Consider the following 24,271-nt stretch of genomic DNA (forward strand, 5'->3'; position numbering starts at 1 on the left):
TGAGAGTCCCTTGGACTGCAAGGAGATCCAACCAGTCAATTCTAAAGGAAAATCAGTCCTGAATATTCATCTGAAGAAGTGATTTTGAGGCTGAAACTTCAATACTTTGGCCACCTGATGTGAATGACTGACTCGTTTGAAAAGACCCTAATGCTGGGAAATATTGAAGGCAGCAGGAGAAGGAGATGACAGAGGATGAGATGGTTGAATGTCATCACCAACTCAAATGGACATGAGTTTGAGTAGGCTCTGGGAGTTGTTGATGGACAGGGAGGGCTGGTATGCTGCAGTCCACGGGGTGGCAAAGAGTCGGACATGACTGAGTGACTGGACTGACTGACTGACTGAATCTGGGAAGGGAAGGGAGGCAAAGACAAGGGAGGGGCAGCCAGGAACAATCAGTTCAGTTCAGTCACTCAGTCATGTCCTACTCTTTGCGACCCCATGAATCACAGCACGCCAGGCCTCCCTGTTCATCATCATCTCCAGGAGTTCACTCAGACTCACGTCCATCGAGTCCGTGATGCCATCCAGCCATCTCATCCTCTGTCGTTCCCTTCTCCTCCTGCCCTCAATCCCTCCCAGCATCAAAGTCTTTTCCAATGAGTCAACTCTTCTGATGAGGTGGCCAAAGTACTGGAGTTTCAGCTTTAGCATCATTCCTTCAAAAGAAATCCGAGGGTTGATCTCCTTCAGAATGGACTGGTTGGATCTCCTTGCAGTCCAAGGGACTCTCAAGAGTCTTCTCCAACACCACACTTCAAAAGCATCAGTTCTTTGGTGCTCAGCCTTCTTCACAGTCCAACTCTCACATCCATACATGACCACAGGAAAAACCATAGCCTTGACTAGACCGGACCTTAGTCGGCAAAATAATGTCTCTGCTTTTGAATATGCTATCTAGGTTGGTCATAACTTTTCTTCTAAGGAGTAAGCGTCTTTTAATTTCATGGCTGCACTCACCATCTGCAGTGATTTTGGAGCCCCCCAAAATAAAGTCTGACACTGTTTCCACTGTTTCCCCATATATTTCCCATGAAGTGATGGGACCAGATGCCATGATCTTCATTTTCTGAATGTTGAGATTTAAGCCAACTTTTTCACTCTCCTCTTTCACTTTCATCAAGAGGCTTTTTAGTTCCTCTTCACTTTCTGCCATAAGGGTGGTGTCATCTGCATATCTGAGGTTATTGATATTTCTCCCGGCAATCTTGATTCCAGCTTGTGTTTCTTCCAGTCCAGCGTTTCTCATGATGGACTCTGCATATATGTTACATAAGCAGGGTGACAATATACAGCCTTGACATACTCCTTTTCCTATCTGGAACAAGTCTGTTGTTCCATGTTCAGTTCTAACTGTTGCTTCCTGACCTGCATACAGGTTTCTCAAGAGGCAGGTCAGGTGGTCTGGTATCCCCATCTCTTTCAGAATTTTCCACACTTTATTGTGATCCGCACAATCAAAGGCTTTGGCATAGTCAATAAAGCAGAAATAGATGTTTTTCTGGAACTTGCTTGCTTTTTCCATGATCCAACAGATGCTGGCAATTTGATCTCTGGTTCCTCTGCCTTTTCTAAAACCAGCTTGAACATCAGGGAGTTCACGGTTCACGTATTGCTGAAGCCTGGCTTGGAGAATTTTGAGCATTACTTAACTAGCATGTGAGATGAGTGCAATTGTGTGGTAGTTTGAGCATTCTTTGGCATTGCCTTTCTTTGGGATTGGAATGAAAGCTGACCTTTTCCAGTCCTGTGGCCACTGCTGAGTTTTCCAAATTTGCTGGCATATTGAGTGCAGCACTTTCACAGCATCATCTTTCAGGATTTGAAACAGCTCCACTGGAATTCCATCACCTCCACTAGCTTTGTTCGTAGTGATGCTTTCTAAGGCCCACTTGACTTGACATTCTAAGATGTCTGGCTCTAGGTGAGTGATGACATCATCATGATTATCTGGGTCGTGAAGATCTTTTTTGTACAGTTCTTCCGTGTATTCTTGCCACCTCTTCTTAATATCTTCTGCTTCTGTTAGGTCCATACCATTTCTGTCCTTTATTGAGCCCATTCTTGCATGAAATGTTCCCTTGGTATCTCTAATTTTTTTGAAGGGATCTCTAGTCTTTTCCATTCTGTTGTTTTCCTCTATTTCTTTGCATTGATTGCTGAAGAAGGCTTTCTTATCTCTTCTTGCTATTCTTTGGAACTCTGCATTCAGATGCTTATATCTTTCCTTTTCTCCTTTGCTTTTTGCTTCTCTTCTTTTCACAGCTATTTGTAAGGTCTCCCCAGACAGCCATTTTGCTTTTTTGCTTTTCTTTTCCATGGGGATGGTCTTGATCCCTGTCTCCTGTACAATGTCATGAACCTCATTCCATAATTCATCAGGCACTCTATCTATCAGATCTAGTCCCTTAAATCTATTTCTCACTTCCACTGTATAATCATAAGGGATTTGATTTAGGTCATACCTGAATGGTCTAGCGGTTTTCCCAGATTTCTTCAATTTAAGTCTGAATTTGGTAATAAGGAGTTCGTGATCTGAGCCACAGTCAGCTTCTGGTCTTGTTTTTGTTGACTGTGTAGAGCTTCTCCATCTTTGCTGCAGAGAATATAATCAATCTGATTTCAGTGTTGACATCTGGTGATGTCCATGTGTAGAGTCTTCTCTTGTGTTGTTGGAAGAGGGTGTTTGCTATGACCAGTGCATTTTCTTTGCAAACTCTATTAGTCTTTGCCCTGCTTCATTCTGCATTCCAAGGCCAAATTTGCCTGTTCCTCCAGGTGTTTCTTGACTTCCTACTTTTGCATTCCAGTCCCCTAGAATGAAAAGGATATCTTTTTTGCATGTTAGTTCTAAAAGGTCTTGTAGGTCTTTATAGAACTGTTCAACTTCAGCTTCTTCAGCGTTACTGGTTGGGGCATAGACTTGGATAACTGTGGTATTGAATGGTTTGCCTTGGAGACAAACAGAGATCATTCTGTCATTTTTGAGATTGCATCCAAGTACTGCATATCGGACTCTTTTGTTGACCATGATGGCTACTCCATTTCATCTGAGGGATTCCTGCCCGCAGTAGTAGATATAATGGTCATCTGAGTTAAATTCACCCATTCCAGTCCATTTTAGTTCGCTGATTCCTAGAATGTCGACATTCACCCTTGCCATCTCTTGTTTGACCACTTCCAATTTGCCTTGATTCATGGACCTGACATTCCAGGTTGCTATGCAATATTTCTCTTTACAGCATCGGATCTTGCTTCTATCACCAGTCACATCCACAGCTGGGTATTGTTTTTCCTTGGCTCCATCCCTTTATTCTTTCTGGAGTTATTTCTCCACTGATCTCCAGTAGCATATTGGGCACCTAATGACCCGGGGAGTTCCTCTTTTGGTGTCCTATCATTTTGCCTTTTCATACTGTTCATGGGGTTCTCAAGGCAAGAATACTGAAGTGGCTTGCCATTCCCTTCTCCAGTGGACCATGCAGCCTTAAGGCAGGGTTCTGATTCCATCTTAAAGTATACAGGTATCAATGTCTTTAAGCTCTTTTACATGTCAGCATTCTTCTTACCATAAAGAAAGCTGAGTACCAAAGAACTGATGCTTTTGAACTGTGGTGTTGGAGAAGACTCTTGAGAGTCCTTTGGACTGCAAGGAGATCAAACCGGTCAATCCTAAAGGAAATCAGTCCTGAATATTCATTGGAAGGACTCATGCTGAAACCGAAGCTTTGGCCACTTGATGGGCAGATCCCACTCATTGGAAAATACCCTGATGCTGGGAAAGATTGAAGGCAGGAGAAGAGGACAACAGAGGATGAGATGGCTGGATGGCATCACCGATGTAATGGACATAAGTTTGAGCAAGCTAAGGGAGTTGGGGATGGACAGGAAAGCCTGACATGCTGCAGTCCATGTGTTATCAAAGATTTGGATATGACTGAGTGACTGAACTAACTGATTCTTCTTATCAGAGAAACACCACCTGAGGTTACATTAAAAGAAACAGAGAAGCTGATCAAGATTACCTGAGACCAGATTAGAGGAGTGGAGGCCCTGCACTCCCCTGCTCTTAGCATATCAGCAGCCTCCACGCTGCACCCTTGCTATAAAACTCCTCATCAAATCATCCCATGTTGGGACATATAGTTTTTTTGGCAACAAAAACTGTCTGCTGTGTCCCCTTTTGCACCTTATTACACTTATGAGGCCTTACATGATATGTATTTTCTACTTCACTCAAAACTCTGTCTTCAAGATTCTAGTCGACACTGATGCACAGAGGCCGAGCTTTTGGCATCACAATCTATTTGAAGTTTTACCAAGCATGAGAGTTTTACATACATTTAAATTATTCCCATTTAAATCTTGCCAAAATGTCTCTTGTGTGTACTTTCATAACACACATAGAAATTTCAGAGATCTTATCACATTTTCTTTTATTACCTATTTCTCTTTTAATCAATTATTTGTCTTTATTAATTATATTGGCCTGATCATGTTAGAAAAAGAGATGGAAAAGGTACAAATTAACTACAGGTGAAAATTGGGCCATAACCACAGATGTAAAGCCCTTGAGGGAATATGGTTAAAGAAAATAGGTCAAATAACGTTTAAAATGTAGGTGGTAGAGATAATTTTTTAAAATAGTAGAAATCATCCAAATTGACTCAAAAAGAAAAAGAAGATTTCTATTTCTGATAAAACAATAGCAATATTACTAGACTAAGCTTTCCATTTTATTTTTTTTTAATTTTTTTTTCATTTCTCCAAAGAAGACATACGGATGGCTAACAAACACATGAAAAGATGCTCAACATCACTCATTATCAGAGAAATGCAAATCAAGACCACAATGAGGTACCATTTCACACCAGTCAGAATGGCTGAGATCCAAAAGTCTACAAGCAATACATGCTGGAGAGGGTGTGAAGAAAAGAGAACCCTCTTACACCGTTGGTGGGAATGCAAACTAGTACAGCCACTATGGAGAACAGTGTGGAGATTCCTTTAAAAATTGCAAATAGAACTGCCTTATGACCCAGCAATTCCACTGCTGGGCATACACACCGAGGAAACCAGAATTGAAAGAGACACATGTACCCCAATGTTCATTTCCGCACTGTTTATAATAGCCAGGACATGGAAACAACCTAGATGTCCATCAGCAGATGAATGGATAAGAAAGCTGTGGTACATATACACAATGGAGTATTACTCAGCCATTGAAAAGAATACATTTGAATCAGTTCTAATGAGATGGATGAAACTGGAGCCGGTTATACAGAGTGAAGTAAGCCAGAAAGAAAAACACCAATACAGTATACTAACACATATATATGGAATTTAGAAAGATGGTAATGATAACCCTGTATGCGAGACAGCAAAAGAGACACAGATGTATAGAATGGACTTTTGGACTCTGAGGGAGAGGGAGAGGGTGAGATGATTTGGGAGAATGGCACTGAAACATATATACTATCATGTAAGAAACAAATCGCCAGTCTATGTTTGATACAGGATACAGGATGCTTGGGGCTGGTGCATGGGGATGATCCAGAGAGATGATATGGGGTGGAAGGTGGGAGGGGGGTTCAGGATTGGGAACTCATGTACACCCGTGGCTGATTCATGTCAATGTATGGCAAAACCAATACAGTATTGTAAAGTAAAATAAAGTAAAAATAAAAATTAAAAAAAAAATAAAAATACATGAACCTAAAAAAATAAACTTTCCATTTTAAATAACTAAAATGCTAGATAAAAACTTTAAAATGCTTTATTAAGAGCATTGTTGAGTGCTCTCTTCAGCAGCACAAATGCTAGAATTGGAATGATACAGAGAAGGTTAGAATGCCCTCTGTGTAAGGATGATATGAAAATTAATGAAGACTTCCAATTAAAAAAAGAAAGAAAGACAGCAAACAAACACTACTGAGCTGCAAAGAAAGAAATTCTCAATTCAGAGACATAGTGATGGTATGTATCAGAGAAATAATAGGAATTTGAGGGCCTTTGCCAAATTAGATGAACTTGGGTATCAGTTTCATAGTCTTATGGTACATGGAGTACAGGAGGAAAACTTGGGGATCTGCTCATGGTGGAGAGTATAAGAAGAGATCTTTCCTCCTTTAAGTCAAAGACCCCAAAGGGTTACACTTTAGTGTTATAGAGAACTAGAAATACTGTTTACTTTCACCAAAGGTTATATGAAAATTGCCTGAAACTTGGCAGTATAACAGAGGAAGGCAACAGCCCTAAAAAACTGAATTCAGGGGCTTCCCTGGTGGCTCAGTGGTTAAAAAAAAATCCACCTGCCAATTCAGGAGACGTGGGTTCAATACCAGATCCAGGAAAGATCCCACATGCCTTGGAGTGACTAAGCCTGAGCATCACAACTATTGAATCTGTTCTCTAGTGCCTCAGAGCCGAAACTATTGAAGCCCTCGCACCATAGAGCCCAGGCTCCACAACAAGAGACTAGCTGCATTTGAAACAGTTAGAGAAAAGCCTGAGCATCAGCAAAGACCCAGCAGAGCCAAAAATAAAAAAGTAAATAAAATTGAAACAAAAGAAAAAAAAATCACACTATAAACAAACAATAAGAAAACCTGAATTTACAGTCTGGTTATCATATTGACTTAAGGTGCAAATTTATAGTGTCCAAATCCAGACTCTCAAACTAAAAATTTAGTTTAACATAGTTCCAAATGAAGAGTTATCTGGAGCCTTCACAGATGAAAAATGCACACAATTTCCGGAGGAACACACATAATACCAGATTTCCATGAATCTAAAAGAGCAAATTTTCAATGAAATTCAATTATTTACAGTCAAAATTCACTAAACCCATGAGAAAACAAGGCAGTCTCAACCAAGAGAAGCAACAAGATAGGAGAGGGCTCTAGAAACTTCAGATATTGGAGTAACGACACAAAATATAAATAGCCATGTTTTCATATATTTATAAAAATTAAGGACAATTTATTTTTATTTTTACTTTATTTTGCTTTACAATACTGTATTGGTTTTGCCATACATTGACATGAATCAGCCACAGGTGTACATGAGTTCCCAATCCTGAACCCCTCTCCACCACCCCCCCCCCCCCGCCCCACCACCACCAATTTCATCTCTCTGGATCATCCCTGTGCACCAGCCCCAAGCATCCTGTATCCTGTATCAAACATAGACTGGCGATTCGTTTCTTACCTGATAGTATACATGTTTCAACACCATTCTCCCAAATCATCCGTCCTCTCCCTCTACCACAGAGTCTAAAAGTCCGTTCTATACATCTGTGTCTCTTTTGCTGTCTCACATACAGGGTTATCATTACCATCTTTCTAAATTCCATATATATGTGTTAGTATACTGTATTGGTGTTTTTCTTTCTGGCTTACTTCACTCTGTATAATTGGCTCCAGTTTCATCCACCTCATTAGAACTGATTCAAGTGTATTCTTTTTAATGGCTGAGTAATACTCCATTGTGTATATGTACCACAGCTTTCTTATCCATTTATCTGCTGATGGACATCTAGGTTGTTTTTAAGGACAATTTTAAAATATGTGCAGAGAAGATGCTACAGAAAGACTAGGCATTTTTTAAAATGAAAAATTAATAACTGAAATTTAAAAAATATTAATTAAAAATGCAAAAAAACCCACAAATGAATATGTTTAATAGCAGATTTGATACAACTCAATTCAGTTCAGTTGCTCAGTCGTGTCCGACTCTTTGTGACCCCATGAATCGTAGCACGCCAGGCCTCCCTGTCCATCACCAACTCCCAAAGTTTACCCAAACTCATGTCCATCAAGTCGGTGATGCCATCCAGCCATCTCATCCCTCTGTCGTCCCCTTCTCCTCCTGCCCGCAATCCCTCCCAGCATCAGGGTCTTTTCCAATGAGTCAACTCTTCACATCAGGTGGTCAAAGTATTGGAGTTTCAGCTTCAGAATCAGTCCTTCCAATAAACACCCAGGACTGATCTCCTTTAGGATGGACTGGTTGGATATCCTTGCAATCCAAGGGACTCTCAAGGGTCTTCTCCAACACCACACTTCAGAAGCATCAATTCTTCGGTGCTCAAATTTCTTCACAGTCCAACTCTCACATCCATACATGACTACTGGAAAAACCATAGCCTTGACTAGACGGACCTTTGCTGTCAAAGTAATGTCTCTGCTTTTTAATATGCTGTCTAGGTTGGTCATAACTTTCCTTCCAAGGAGTAAGTGTCTTTTAATTTCCTGGCTGCAGTCACCATCTGCAGTGATTTTGGAGCCCCCCCCCCCAATAATGTCTGACACTGTTTCCACTGTTTCCCCATCTATTTCCCAAGAAGTGATGGGACCAGATGCCATGATTTTCATTTTCTGAATGTTGAGCTTTAAGCCAACTTTTTCAGTCTCCACTTTCACTTTCATCAAGAGGCTTTTTAGTTCCTCTTCACTTTCTGCCATAAGACTGGTGTTATCTGCATATCTGAGGTTATTGATACTTCTACCAGCAATCTTGATTCCAGCTTGTGCTTCATTCAGCCTGGCATTTTGCATGATATACTCTGCATGTAAGTTAAATAAGCAGGGTGACAATATACAGCCTTGACATACTCCTTGTCCTATTTGGTACCAGTCTGTTGTTCCATGGCCAGTTCTTTTTTTTTTCCCCATTTACTTAGATTTTATTTGATTTTTTTCCTGCACCGTTTCTTCTGGACATAGATATGTATGTATTTTATTAGATTTATAATTAAGTATTTCATTTGTTGGTGCTATTGTAAATGGTATTTTAAAAAATTTCAGTTCTAATTACCTGGAGCCAACATAATATTGTGTTTTGTTTTTTTTTTAACTTTACAATATTGTATTGGTTTTGCCATACATCAACATGAATCCGCCACAGGTGTACATGTGTTCCCCATCCTGAATCCCCCTCCCACCTCCCTCCCCATACCATCCCTCTGGGTCATCCCAGTGCATGAGCCCCAAGCATCCTGTATCCTGCATCGAACCTAACTGGAAATTCGTTTCATATATGATATTATATATGTTTCAATGCCATTCTCCCAAATCATCCCACCCTCGCCCTCTCCCACAGAGTCCAAAAGACTGTTCTATACATCTGTGTCTCTTTTACTGTCTTGCATACAGCATCTTGCTAAATTCCATATATATGCATTAGTATACTGTATTGGTGTTTTTCTTTCTGGCTTACTTCACACTGTATAATAGGCTCCAGTTTCATCCACCTCATAAGAACTGATTCAATGTATCCTTTTTAATGGCTGAGTAATACTCCATTGTGTATATGTACCACAGCTTTCTTATCCATTCATTTGGTGATGAAAATCTAGGTTGCTTCCATGTCCTGGCTATTATGAACAGTGCGGCGATGAACATTGAGGTACATGTTCTTCTTTCAGTTCTGGTTTCCTCAGTGTGTATGCCCAGCAGTGGGATTGCTGGGTCATAAGGCAGTTCTATTTCCAGTTTTTTAAGGAATCTCCACACTGTTCTCCATAGTGACTGTACCAGTTTGCATTCCCACCAACAGTGTAAGAGGCTTCCCTTTTCTCCACACCCTCTCCAGCATTTATTGCTTGTAGACTTTTGGATAGCAGCCATTCTGACTGGTGTGAAATGGTACCTCATTGTGGTTTAGATTTGCATTTCTCTGATAATGAGTGATGTTGAGCATCTTTTCATGTGTTTGTTAGCCATCTGTATGTCTTCTTTGGAGAAATGCCTATTTAGTTCTTTGGCCCATTTTTTGATTGGGTGGTTTATTTTGCTGGAATTGAGCTTCAGGAGTTGCTTGTATATTTTTGAGATTAGCTATTTGTCAGTTGCTTCATTTTCTATTATTTTCTCCCATTCTGAAGGCTGTCTTTTCATCTTGCTTATAGTTTCCTTTGTTGTGCAGAAGCTTTTAATTTTAATTAGGTCCCATTCATTTATTTTTGCTTTTATTTCCAATATTCTGGGAGGTGGGTCATAGAGGATCCTGCTGTGATGCATGTCGCAGACTGTTTTGCCTATGTTCTCCTCTAGGAGTTTTATAGTTTCTGGTCTTACATTTAGATCTTTAATCCATTTTGAGTTTATTTTTGTGTATGGTGTTAGAAAGTGATCTAGTTTCATTCTTTTACAAGTGGTTGACCAGTTTTCCCAGCACCACTTGTTAAAGAGATTGTCTTTTCTCCATTGTATATTCTCGTCTCCTTTGTCAAAGATAAGGTGTCCATAGGTGTGTGGATTTATCTCTGGGCTATCTATTTTGTTCCATTGATCTATATTTCTGTCTTTGTGCCAGTACCATACTGTCTTGATGACTGTGGCTTTGTAGTAGAGCCTGAAGTCCAGTGGGTCGATTCCTCTAGTTCCATTCTTCTTTCTCAAGATTGCTTTGGCTATTCGAGGTATTTTGTATTTCCATACAAATTGTGAAATTATTTGTTCTAGCTCTGTGAAAAATACCATTGGTAGTTTGAAAGGGATTGCATTGAATCTATACATTGCTTTGGGTAGTATACTCATTTTCACTATATTGATTCTTCTGATCCAGAAAACGGTATATTTCTCCATCTATTGGTGTCCTCTTTGACTTCTTTCACCTTGTTTTCTAGTTTTCTATATATAGGTCTTTAGTTTCTTTAGGTAGATATATTCCTAAGAATTTTATTCTTTTCATTGCTATGGTGAATGGAATTGTTTCCTTAGTTTCTCTATTTTCTCATTATTAGTGTATAGGAATGCAAGAAATTTCTGTGTGTTGATTTTATAACCTGCAACTTTACTGTATTCATTGATTAGCTTTAGTAATTTTCTGGTGGAATATTTAGGGTTTCTATGTAGAGGATCATGTCATCTGCAAACAATGAGAGTTTACTTCTTTTCCAATCTGGATTCCTTTTATTTCTTTTTCTGCTCTGATTGCTGTGGCCAAAACTTCCAAAACTTTGTTGAATAGTAGTGGTGAGAGTGGGCACCCTTGTCTTGTTCCTGACTTTAGGGGAAATGCTTTCAATTTTTCACCATCGAGGATAATGTTTGCTGTGGGTTTGTTATATATAGCTTTTCCTATGTTGAGCTATGTTTGTTCTATTCCTGCTTTCTGGAGAGTTATCATAAACGGATGTTGAATTTTGTCCAAGGCTTTCTCTGCATCTATTGAGATAATCATATAGCTTTTATTTTTCAATTTGTTAGTGTGGTATATAACACTGATTGATTTGCAGATATTGAAGAATCCTTGCATCCCTGGGATAAAGCCCACGTGGTCAGGATGTATGATCTTTTTAATTTGCTGTTAGATTCTATTTGCTAGAATTTTGTTAAGGATTTTTGCATCTGTATTCATTAATGATTATGGCCTGTAGTTTTCTTTTTTTGTGGTATCTTTTTCAGGTTTTGGTATTAGGGTGATGATGGCCTCATAGAATGAGTTTGGAAGTTTACCTTCCTCTGCAATTTTCTGGAAGAGTTTTGAGTAAGATAGGTGTTAGCTCTTCTCTAAATTTTTGGTAGAATTCAGCTGTGGATCCATCTGGACCTGGGCTTTTGTTTGCTGGAAGATTTATGATTACAGTTTCAATTTCCATGCTTGTGATGGGTCTGTTAAGATTTTCTATTTCTTCCTGGTTCAGTTTAGGAAAGTTGTAATTTTCTAAGAATTTGTCCATTTCTTCCAAGATGTCCATTTTATTGGCATATAGTTGCTGATAGTAGTCTTTTATGATCCTTTGTATTTCTGTGTTGTCTGTTGTGATCTTTCCATTTTCATTTCTAGTTTTAATGATTTGATTTTTCTCCCTTTGTTTCTTGATGAGTCCGGCTACTGGTTTGGTCCATTTTATTTATCCTTTCAAAGAACCAGCTTTTGCCTTTGTTGATTTTTGCTATGGTCTCTTTTGTTTCTTTTGCATTTATTTCTGCCCTAATTTTCAAGATTTCTTTCCTTCTACTAACCCTGGGGTTCTTCATTTCTTCCTTTTCTAGTTGTTTTACGTGTAGAGTTAGGTTATTTATTTGACTTTTTTCTTGTTTCTTGAGGCATGCCTATATTTCTATGAACCTTCCCCTTAGCACTGATTTTACAGTGTCCCACAGGTCTTGGGTTGTTGTGTTTTCATTTTAATTCATTTCTATGCATATTTTGATTTTTTAAAATTTCTTCTGTGATTTGTTGGTTATTCAGCAGCCTGTTTTTCAGCCTCCATATGTTGGAACTTTTAATAGTTTTTCTCCTGTAATTGAGATCTAATCTTACTGCACTGTGGTCAGAAAAGATGCTTGGAATGATTTCAGTTTTTTTAAATTTACGAAGGCTAGATTTATGGCCCAGGATGTGATCTATCCTAGAGAAGGTTCCATGTGTGTTTGAGAAAAAGGTGAAATTCATTGTTTTGGGGTGAAATGTCCTATAGATATCAATTAGGTCTAACTGGCCTATTGTATCATTTAAGGTTTGTTTCCTTGCTAATTTTCTGTTTAGTTGATCTATCCATAGGTGTGAGTGGGGTATTAAAGTCTCCCACTATGATTGTGTTATTGTTAATTTCCTCTTTCATACTTGTTAGCATTTGTGCTGCATATTGTGGTGCTCCTATGTTGGGTGCATATATATATTTATCATTCTTATATCTTCTTGGATTGATCCTTTAATCATTATATAGTGTCCTTTTTTGTCTCTTTTCACAGCCTTTGTTTTAAAGTCTATTTTGTCTGATATGAGTATTGCTACTCTGGCTTTCCTTTGGTCTCTATTTGCATGGAATATATTTTTCCAGCCCTTTACTTTCAGTCTGTATGTGTCCCTTGTTTTAAGGTGGGTCTCTTGTAGAAAACATATATAGGGGTCTTGTTTTTGTATCCATTCTGTCAGTCTTTGTCTTTTAGTTGGAGTATTCAACCCATTTACGTTTAAGGTAATTATTGATAAGGAAAACAAAGATCATGGCATCTGGTCCCATCACTTCATGGGAAATAGATGGGGAAACAGTGAAAACAGTGTCAGACTTTATTTTGGTGGGGGCTCCAAAATAACTGCAGATGGTGACTGCAGCCATGAATTTAAAAGATGTTTACTCCTTGGAAGAAAAGTTATGACCAACCTAGATAGCATATTGAAAAGCAGAGACATTACTTTGCCAAAAAAGGTCCATCTAGTCAAGGCTATGGTTTTTCCAGTGGTCATGTATGGATGTGAGAGTTGGACTGTGAAGAAAGTTGAGCACCGAAGAATTGATGCTTTTGAACTGTGGTGTTTGAGAAGACTCTTGAGAGTCCCATGGACTGCAAGGAGATCCAACCAGTCCATTCTGAAGGAGATCAGCCCTGGGATTTCTTTGGAGGGAATGATACTGAAGCTGAAACTCCAGTACTTTGGCCTCGTCATGAGAAGAGTTGACTCACTGGAAAAGACTCTGATGCTGGGAGGGATTGGGGGCAGGAGGAGAAGGGGATGACATGGGATGAGATGGCTGGATGGCATCACTGAGTTGATGGATGCGAGTCTGAGTGAACTCCGGGAGTTGATGATTGACAGGGAGGCCTGGCGTGCTGTAATTCATGGGGTCGCAAAGAGTCAGACACGACTGAACAAGTGAACTCAACTGAACTGACGGATAATCCCCTTGCCATTTACTTTATTGTTTTGGGTTCGAGTTTATACAGCCTTTCTGTATTTCCTGTCTAGAGAAGATCCTTTAGCATTTGTTGGAAAGCTGGTTTGGTGGTGCTGAATTCTCTCAGCTTTTGCTTGTCTGTAAAGCTTTTGATTTCTCTTTCATATTTGAATGAGATCCTTGCTGGGTACAGTAATCTGGGCTGTAGGTTATTTTCTTTCTTCACTTTAAGTATGTCTTGCCATTCCCTCCTGGCCTGAAGAGTTTCTATTGAAAGATCAGCTGTTATCATTCTGAGAATCCCCTTGTGTGTTATTTGTTGTTTTTCTCTTGCTGCTTTTAATATTTGTTATTTGTGTTTGATCTTTGTTAATTTGATTAATATATGTCTTGGGGTGTTATGCCTTGGGTTTATCCTGTTTGGTACTCTCTGGGTTTCTTGGACTTGGGTGACTATTTCCTTCCCCATTTTAGGGAAGTTTACAACTATTATCTCCTCAATTATTTTCACATGGTGTTTCTTTTTGTCTTCTTCTTCTGGGACTCCTATGATTCGAATGTTGGGGCGTTTAACATTTTCCCAGAGGTCTCTGAGGTTGTCCTCATTTCTTTTAATTCTTTTTCCCTTTTTCCTCTCTGATTCATTTATTTCTACCATTCTATCTTCTGCCTCACTAATCCTATGTTCTGCCTCCATTATTCTACTCTTTGTTCCCTCCAGAGTGTTTTTTATCTCATTTATTGCATTATTCATTATATACTGACTCTTTTTTATTTCTTCTAGGTCCTTGTTAAACCTTTGTTGCATCTTCTCAATCCTTGTCTCCAGGCTACTTATCTGTGGTTCTGTTTTGTTTTCAAGATTTTGGATCATTTTCACTATCATTATTCAGAATTCTTTCTCAGGTAGATTCCCTATCTCTTCATCTTTTGTTTGGTTTCATGGGCGTTTATCCTGTTCCTTTACCTGCTGCGTATTCCTCTGTCTCTTCATCTTGTTTATATTGCTGTGTTTGGGTTGGCCTTTCTGTATTCTGACAGTTTGTGGAGTTCTCTTTATTGTGGAGTTTCCTCACTTTGGGTGGGGTTGTACGGGTGTCTTGTCAAGGTTTCCTGGTTAGGGAAGCTTCTGTTGGTGTCCTGGTTGGTAGAGCTGGAGTTCTTCTCTCTGGGGTGCAATGAAGTTTCCAGTAATGAGTCATGAGATGTTAGTGGGTTTGGAGTGACTGTGGGCAGCCTGTATATTGAAGCTGAAGGCTGTGTTCCTGTGTTGCTGGAGAATTTGAGTGGTATGTCTTGCTCTGGAACTTTTTGGCCCTTGGGTATTGCTTGGTTTTAGTGTAGGTATGGAGGCGTTTGATTAACTCCTGTTGATTAATGTTCCCTGGGGTCAGGAGTTCTCTGATGTTCTCAGGATTTGGACTTAAGCCTCCTGCTTCTGGTTTTCAGTCTTATTCTTACAGTAGCCTCAAGACTTCTCCATCTATACAGCACCATTGATAAAACATCTAGGTTAAAGATGAAAAGTTTCTGCACAGTGAGGGACACCCAGAGAGGTTCACAGAGTTACATGGAGAAGAGAAGAGGGAGGAGGGAGTTAGAGATGACCTGAATGAGATTAGGTGGAATCAAAAGAGGAGAGAGCAAGCTAGCCAGTAATCACTTCCTTATGTGCTCTCCCCAGTTGGGACCACTCAGAGATGTTCACGGAATTACATAGAGAAGAGAAGAGGGAGAAGGAGACAGAGGTGGCCAGGAGGAATAAGGGGGGAATCAAAAGGAGAGAGATAGATCCAGCCAGTAATCAGTTCCCTAAGTGTTCTCCACCATCTGGAACACACAAAGAGATTCACAGAGTTGTGTAGAGAAGAGAAGGGGGAGGGAGGAGATAGAGGGGACCTGGTGGAGAAAAAGGAGAGTCCAAAGGGGGAGAGAGCAGTCAAGCCAGTAATCTCACTCCCAAGTAAAAATGGGTACTGAAGATTGGGTTCTTAAAGGTACAAAATTGATAACAAATACCAAAAAGCAAAGATTAAAAATCTAGAGTAGAGGTTGGATTTTGAAAAATACAATAATAAAGAAAAAAAGTCACAAATATTATTATATATATATATGAAGTTTGCTTTAAAAAATTAGCTCTCTTTTTTTTGCCAAGTAATAGTAGGTTATAAAAATGAAAATTAAAGGAGTAATAGAGGACTTAAAAATTTTTTTTTAAATTTTGAAAATTAAAGAATGATAGTAAAAATAGTAAAAATATATTTAGGACTTTCTCTGGTGTTGTTGTGGGCAGTGTGGGGTCAGTTCATTTTTGGATAGTTCCTTGGTCCGACTTATATTTCTCAAGATCTTAGGTCCCTTCCTATGTAGTCAGTACTAACTACAGGGTTTTAATCCATTGCACCTGTCACTTCCAAGGCGGTTCCCTCTGTTTTAGCTTCTTCTGTTTCCTGGTCTCTTCAGTGTCTGATTTCTGCCTTGACACAAAGTGGCAGTGGTGGACACTTTTTTAGGCTCACTTGTTCAGCTGCACTGAGGGAAAGGAGGGACACTGCAAACAAATAACACTGGCGTGTGCTTGCAGCGTCTCAGCCACACTGGGCCTGCCTCCGCTCATGGCGCATGTGCCCTCCCTGCTCAAAAGGCCCAGGCTCTAGGTTGGTCCTCCGGGAACCATCCAAGACCAGCCCTGGGCTGCATGCACCTCTCAGGTCTAAGCCACTCAAGTTCAGACACGGGTAGTCCTCAGAGGTGCAGACTTGGCTGGGCCTGTGTTTTGTGCCCTTCCCAGGTCCGAGCAGCTCAGGTGATCAGGTGTTTGGCGAGCGTGGTCATTGCGACTTATTGCCTTTCTGTCCCTGCTGCTCGGTTTTCTGGGTGTACAACTGGCACACCTTCTCAGGCGGATGTTGACTGTCCAGAATCCCAAGAAGTCTTAGTTAGCAAAGAAGCCTGCTTGCAGTTTGGTAGATAATGCCTCTCTGGGGCTTCAATTGCCTCCTTCTGGCTCTGGCTGCCTGTCACCAGAGGGGGATGGTCTGTAGCTGGCTAGCTCTGCTCAGTCCTTTGTTCTGTGAGCAGTCCTGACGGTGTCTTAGGTTAGGGCTTTTCACGTAGCTGTAGTCAGTCCTTGGTTCTGTGAGTGGGCCTGGCACTGTCTTAGCTTTGGGCTTTTCGAGTGGTAGCTATCCCACAGTCTGGTTTGCTAGCCCAAGTTAGTTCCCTCAGACTGCCCTCCAGGCATTCAGGCCAGGTCCTTATTCTGAGCAATGCAGCCCACGCCTCCCTGCCCAGCCCCCTCTTGCTAGTGTTGGGTGCAGGCATCTGCGCTGCTGCTCTGCTGGGGGAGTTACCGCGGGGCACGTAATCTGTGGCTTTTAATTATTTATTTATTTTCCCTCCCAGTTTTAAGACTCCCTTCCTGGGATGGAGCTCCGTCCCTACCTCTTTTGTCTCTCTTTTTGTCTTTTATATTTTTTCCTACCTTCTTTTGAAGACAATGGGCTACTTTTCTGGGAGCCTGATGGCCTCTGCCAGCATTCAGAAGTTGTTTTGTGGAATTTACTCAGCGTTTTAATGTTCTTTTGATGAATTTGTAGGGGAGAAAATGGTCTCCCCGTCCTATTCCTCTGCCATCTTAGGACTGCCTCCCCATGTCCAGTTCTAACTGTTGCTTCCTGACCTGCATACAGATTTCTCAAGAGGCAGCTCAGGTGGTCTGGTATTCCCATCTCTTTCAGAATTTTCCACAGTTTATTGTGATCCACACAGTCAAAGGCTTTGGCATAGTCAATAAAGCAGAAATAGATGTTTTTCTGGAGCTCTCTTGCTTTGTTGATGATCCAGTGGATGATGGCAATTTGATTTCTGGTTCTTCTGCCTTTTCTAAAACCAGCTTGAACATCTGGCAGTTCATGGTTCACGTACTACTGAAGCCTGGCTTGGAGAATTTTGAGCATTCCTTTACTAGCGTGTGAGATGAGTGCAATTGTGTGGTAGTTTGAGCATTCTTTGGCATTTCTTTTCTTTGGGATTGGAATGAAGACTGACCTTTTCCAGTCCTGTGGCCATGGCTGAGTTTTCCAAATTTGCTGGCATATTGAGTGCAGCACTTTCACAGCATCATCTTTCAGGATTGGAAATACAACTAAAGATAGACTAATTAACAGGAATATGTATCAGTTCAGATCAGTCACGCAGTCATGTCTGACTCTTTGCAACCCTATAGACTGCAGCATACCAGGCTTCCCTGTCTATCAGCAATTCCTGGGGCTTGCTCAACCTCATGTCCATTGATTCAGAAGATTTATAAAAGTAAATTAATAAGAATGTAGCTGCAGTGTGTTGAATTTTGACCCCACAAAAAATATGTTCAAATTTTAAACTTTGGCATTATGAATACGACCTTATTCAGAAATAGGGTTTGTAGATGGGATTAAATTAATGATTTTGAGATGAGATCATCCTAGATTTAGGACAAAAGACATTAGATTTAGGGGCCTCCCTAAATCCTTATAAGAGGAGAGGGAGGAATATTCAAAACACAGATTCAGAGAGGAAGACCCATAGGTAAAGGCCATGTGAAGTCAGAAGTAGGGAATGGGATGATGAGTCTACACGCCAAAGAACATCAAGGCTTGCCAATAACCACCAGAAGATAAGAAAGTGACATGGAGGAGATTCTTCCCCAGAGCATCCAGAAGGAATAAACCCTGAAGACACAGAACTTCTGCCTTCAGAACTATGAGAGAATGAAACTTCTGTGGTTTGAAGACACAGAATTAGTGGTTATTTGTTCCAGCAGCTCTAGTAAATGAAGACAGTAGCACATAGAAAGAGTGAAAAATATAAAAGTGGAGTTAAGAAATGGTGAGGATTAAGTTAGAGAGTCTAACATAAGTGTAACTGGAGTTCCAGAGAGAGGAGATACAAAGATTGGTAGATAAGATAGTTGAAGTGATAATGTCTGAGAATATTCCAGAAGTGATGAAAAATACAATTACTAAATAAAGTCCAAGGAATTATTTTCTGAAGGAAAATACAAAATCATACTTAGACATATCATGGTGACCCTCAGTAAGAACAAAGAAAAAAAAAAACTTGAAAATGGCCATAGAAGTTGCAGTTCTAGGAATGGGCAAACAAAAGTATTTAGGGCACCAAAGTTGCCCTTGTCCAGAAGATACAAGCTAATGCCACAAGCACTTGCATTGCAATTCTCTGATAAAACCAACCATTATGGGTCAGGGGGTGGGGAAAAGGTGAGAGACCTCTATATTGAACCATATCCTCAGTCATAAACCAGAAACTTCCTACAAACTCTGATTAACTATGGAATGGGTCGCTGACGTTTTGAAGCAAGTAAGAAGAGAAAAAGAACAGGAAAAGCAAACAGACATACTTGTGTGGTTATAACAGCTAATCATGTGTCTTTCAGCTAATCAAGTGTGTAACCACATGTGTTTGCAAGCTGTGTATACAAAGTCTAGGTGGATTAATGACTCATAGAATTTTTATTTGAGTTGTCCCAATTAAACATGAAAACTGACATTTTCCAGTCCTGTGGCCACTGCCGAGTTTTCCAAACTTGCTGGCATATTGAGTGCAGCACTTTCACGGCATCAGCTTTCAGGATTTGAAATAGCTCAACTGGAATTTTATCAACTCCACTAGCTTTGTTCTTAGTGATGCTTCTTAAGGCCCACTTGACTTCACACTCCAGGATGTCTGGCTCTAGGTGAGTGACCACACCATCGTGATTATCTTTGTCATGAAGATCTTTTCTGTACAGTCTTTCTGTGTATTCTTCCACCTCTTCTTAATATCTTCTGCTTCTATTAAGTCCATACAATTTCTGTCCTTTATCGAGCCCATCTTTGCATGAAAAGTTCCCTTGGTATTTCTAGTTTTCTTGAAGAGACCTCTAGTCTTTGCCACTCTGTTGTTTTCCTCTATTTCTTTGCATTGATACCTGAAGAAGGCTTTCTTATGTCTCCTTGCTATTCTTTGGAACTCTGCATTCAGATGCTTATATCTTTCCTTTTCTCCTTTGCTTTTTGCTTCTCTTCTTTTCACAGCTATTTGTAAGGCCTCCCCAGAGAGCCATTTTGCTTTTACGCATTTCTTTTCCATGGGGATGGTCTTAATCCCTGTCTACTGTACAATGTCACGAACCTCATTCCATAGTTGTCAAGAACCTCATTCCAGAGTGCCATTTCAGGCACTCTGTCTATCAGATCTAGTCCCTTAAATCTATTTCTCACTTCCACTGTATAATCATAAGGGATTTGATTTAGGTCATACCTGAATGGTCTAGCAGTTTTCCCTACTTTCTTCAATTTAAGTCTGAATTTGGCAATAAGGAGTTCAAGCTCCCAGTCTTGTTTTTGCTGACTGTATAGAGCTTCTCCATCTTTGGCTGCAAAGAATAAAATCAATATGATTTCAGTGTTGACCATCTGGTGATGTCCATGTGTAGAGTCTTCTCTTGTGTTGTTGGAAGTGAGCTTTTGCTATGACCAGTGCGTTCTCTTGGCAAAACTCTATTAGCCTTTGCCCTGCTTCATTCCGTACTCCAAGGCCAAATTTGCCTGTTACTACACGTGTTTCTTGACTTCCTACTTTTGCATTCCAGTCATACCATGATACCGAATACACTAGTAAAGTAATGCTCAAAATTCTCCAAGCAAGGCTTCAGCAGTACGTGAACCATGAATTTCCAGATGTTTAGGCTGGTTTTAGAAAAGGCAGAGGAACCAGAAATCAAATTGCCAACATCTGCTGTATCATTGAAAAAGCAAGAGAGTTCCAGGAAAACATCTATTTCTGCTTCATTGATTATGCCAAAGCCTTTGACTGTGTGGATCACAATAAACTGTGGAAAATTCTGAAAGGGATGGGAATATCAGACCACCTGACCTGCCTCTTAAGAAATTTGCATGCAGGTCAGGAAGCAACAGTTAGAACTGGACATGGAAAAACAGACTGGTTCCAAATAGGAAAAGGAGTATTCCAAGGCTGTATATTGTCACCCTGCTTATTTAACTTATATGCAGAGTACATCATGAGAAACGCTGGACTAGAAGAAGTACAACTGGAATTAAGATTGCCGGGAGAAATATCAATAACCTCAGGTATGCAGATGACACCACCATTATGGCAGAAAGTGAAGAACTAAAAAGCCTCTTGATGAAAGTCAAAGAGGAGAGTGAATAAGTTGGATTAAAGCTCAACATTCAGAAAATTAAGATCATGGCCTCTGGTCCCATCACTTCACGGGAAATAAATGGGGAAACAGTGGAAACAATGTCAGACTTTATTTTGGGGGGCTCCAAAATCACTGCAGATGGTGACTGCAGCTTGAAATTAAATGACGCTTACTCCTTGGAAGGAGAGTTATGACCAACCTAGACAGGATAGTAAAAAGCAGAGACATTACTTTGCCAACAAAGGTCCATCTAGTCAAGGCTATGGTTTTTCCGGTGGTCATATATGGATGTGAGAGTTGGACTGTGAAAAGAGCTGAGCGCCGAAGAATTGATGCTTTTGAACTGTGGTGTTGGAGAAGACCCTTGAGAGTCCCTTGGACTGCAAGGAGATTCAACCAGTCCATCGTAAAGGAGCTCAGTCCTGGGTGTTAACTGGAAGGACTGATGTTGAAGCTGAAACTCCAATACTTTGGCTACCTCATGTGAAGAGTTGACTCATTGGAAAAGACCCTGATTCTGGGAGGGATAGGGGGCAGGAGGAGAAGGGGATGACAGAGGATGAGATGGCTGGATGGCGTCACTGACTCGATGGACATGAGTTTGGGTAAACTCCGGGAGTTGGTGATGGACAGGGAGGCCTGGCATGCTGAGATTCATGGGGTTGCAAAGAGTCTGACACGACCGAGTGACTGAACTGAACTGAACTGAACTGAACATGCCCAGAGACCTAACAGAGGAAAACCAAAAACCTCTGTGGATGAGCGCAATTCTGTCTTATGCCTCAGGAAATGCCCCTAGATAATTTTTAAAGTACAATGGCCGGCAAGCAATACAAATTTCTGGGCCATGAAAGAAATTGACACTATAACATGAGCAAGAACCAACATAAATGAGAGTCAGCAGAGACAGATTTCAGATGTAGAACGTTTCAGATGCATCTTTTAAAGCATTCATGCTTAATGTGTAATAAAAGTAAGTCATAAACTTAAAAACTTTCGCTGGAAAAATAAAAAATAAAAATAAAAATTCATAGACTTTAAAAAGAACCAAATAACATCTAAAATGAAAAAAGCAATAATTAAAATTACAAATTTCAACAGATGTTTGTGGCAATAGATTGAATAGAAACAAAAGACAGAATTTGTGACCAGGAAGATAAAACAGAAAAATATATTGAGAGTGTAGCATAGATATATGAAAATACAGAAAATGTAGAGAGGATAAAAGATATATAAAAGTGGTTTGAATCTGTTTGATTTGAGTTCTGGAAAGAATACAGAGAAATGAACCAAAGGAAATATTTGAAGAGAATGCATTTAAGAATTAATGAAAGACTCCAATGCATAGATTGAAAAGATTCACTCAATTTAAAGAATAAGTAAAAATAAATCTACAGTCATGAGTATTATAGGAAAACTGAAGAAAAGCAAAGATGGAGAAAAATCTTAACAGCAGTCAAAGAAAGTTTACTTCTGAAGAAATGACTGACCATTGACATATCAGTAGTAACTCTCTCCAGAAGAGAGTGGACTTCAAAGTGCTGAGTCTGAAATAAGAATATTTTTAGGAAAATAATAGTCAAAAGAATTTGTCATCAGCAGGTATTCACTAAAGAAAATTTCAAAGGATAAATTTTAGGCCTAAGGTAATTTTGGGGGGCTCCAAAATCACTGTAGATGGTGACTGCAGCCATGAAATTAAAAGACGCTTACTCCTTGGAAGGAAAGTTATGACCAACCTAGACAGCATATTCAAAAGCAGAGACATTACTTTGACAACAAAGGTCCATCTAGTCAAGGCTATGGTATTTCCAGTAGTCATGTACGGATGTGAGAGTTAGACTGTGAAGAAAGCTGAGCGCTGAAGAATTGATGCTTTTGAACTGTGGTGTTGGAGATGACTCTTGAGAGTCCCTTGGACTGCAAGGAGATTCAACCAGTTCATTCTAAAGGAGACCAGTCCTGGATGTTCTTTGGAAGGAATGATGCTAAACCTGAATCTCCAGTACTTTGGCCACCTCATGCAAAGACTTGACTCATTGGAAAAGACTCTGATGCTGGGAAGGATTGAGGGCAGGAGGAGAAGGGGACGACAGAGGATGAGATGGCTGGATGGCATCACTGACTCGATGGACATGAATCTGAGTGAAGTCCGGGAGTTGGTGATGGACAGGGAGGCCTGGCGTGCTGCGATTCATGGGGTATCAAAGAGTCAGACATGACTGAGACACTGAACTGAACTGAAAAGAACTGAACTGAGGTGATCCTAGATGGACGATCTGAAATAGAAAAAGAATCAAGGAGAAAAAGCTTAATAAATATGTGGGCCAAAGTAAATGACCATTGATTCTATAAAACAATTATAATAATGTATTGTTGAGATGGAAAATATAGTTTTAAAACACTAGACAACAAATCAAGAAGAAGATAAATGGAGTTAAGTGTTTATTTTATATCTAGAAAGTGGGTAAATATTTTCTAAATTCAGACTTTGAAAAGTAAAGTGTGCAGGTTATAATTTCTAGGGTAGGCACCATAAGAGGAGAAAGAACATTTTTAGGCTTCCAAGGGAGTATAATAATGATAATAACTGAATATAATTATTAAATAGTTATGTTGAATAAATGAATATATGAGAATAATAATATTTAGTCAATTAATGCATATTCAAGAGAAGAAATAAAACACAGTGAACACATATAATAAATGTAAAGAACAAAATAAGAGGTTAGAAAGAAATCCTACTTTATCAGTAATTAAATTGAATTTTTGGCTGTCTAAGGAGGCCTTACAAACAGCTGTGAAAAGAAGAGAAGTGAAAAGCAAAGGAGAGAAAGAAAGTTAAACCCAATTGAACGTAGAGTTCCAAAGAATAGCAAGGAGAGATAAGAAAGCCTTCCTCAGTGATCAGTGCAAAGAAATAGAGGAAAACAACAGAATGGGAAAGACTAGAAATCTCTTCAAGAAAATTAGAGATACCAAGGGAACATCTCATGCAAAGATGGGCTCAATAAAGGACATAAATTGTATGGACCTAACGGAAGCAGAAGATGTTAAGGAGAGGTGACAAGAATACACAGAAGGACTAAACAAAAAAGATCTTCACGACTCAGATAATCACGATGGTGTGATCACTCACCTAGAGCCAGACATTCTGGAATGTGAAGTCAAGTGGGCCTTAGGATGCATCACTACAAACAAAGACAGTAAAAGTGATGGAATTCCAGTTAAGCTATTTCAAATCCTGAAAGATGATGCTGTGAAAGTACTTCACTCAATATGCCAGCAAATTTGGAAAACTCAGCAGTGGCCACAGGACTGGCAAAGGTCAGTTTTCATTCCAATCCCAAAGAAAGGCAATGTCAAATAATGCTCAAACTACTGCACAATTGCATTCATCTCACACGCTAGTAAAGTAATGCTCAAAATTC

At 39.8% G+C, this 24,271-nt stretch overlaps 1 non-coding gene across 1 annotated transcript; it reads left to right on the forward strand.

Moving 5' to 3' along the window:
- The first annotated feature begins 5,798 nt into the window (after positions 1-5,798).
- LOC138431560 (U6 spliceosomal RNA) lies at positions 5,799-5,905 on the forward strand. Its single transcript, XR_011253727.1, has one exon. It is a non-coding gene; the product is annotated as a U6 spliceosomal RNA (small nuclear RNA).
- Positions 5,906-24,271: the final 18,366 nt, after the last annotated feature.

Source organism: Ovis canadensis, chromosome 1, assembly GCF_042477335.2.
Source record: "Ovis canadensis isolate MfBH-ARS-UI-01 breed Bighorn chromosome 1, ARS-UI_OviCan_v2, whole genome shotgun sequence".
NCBI classification, from domain to species: domain Eukaryota; kingdom Metazoa; phylum Chordata; class Mammalia; order Artiodactyla; family Bovidae; genus Ovis; species Ovis canadensis.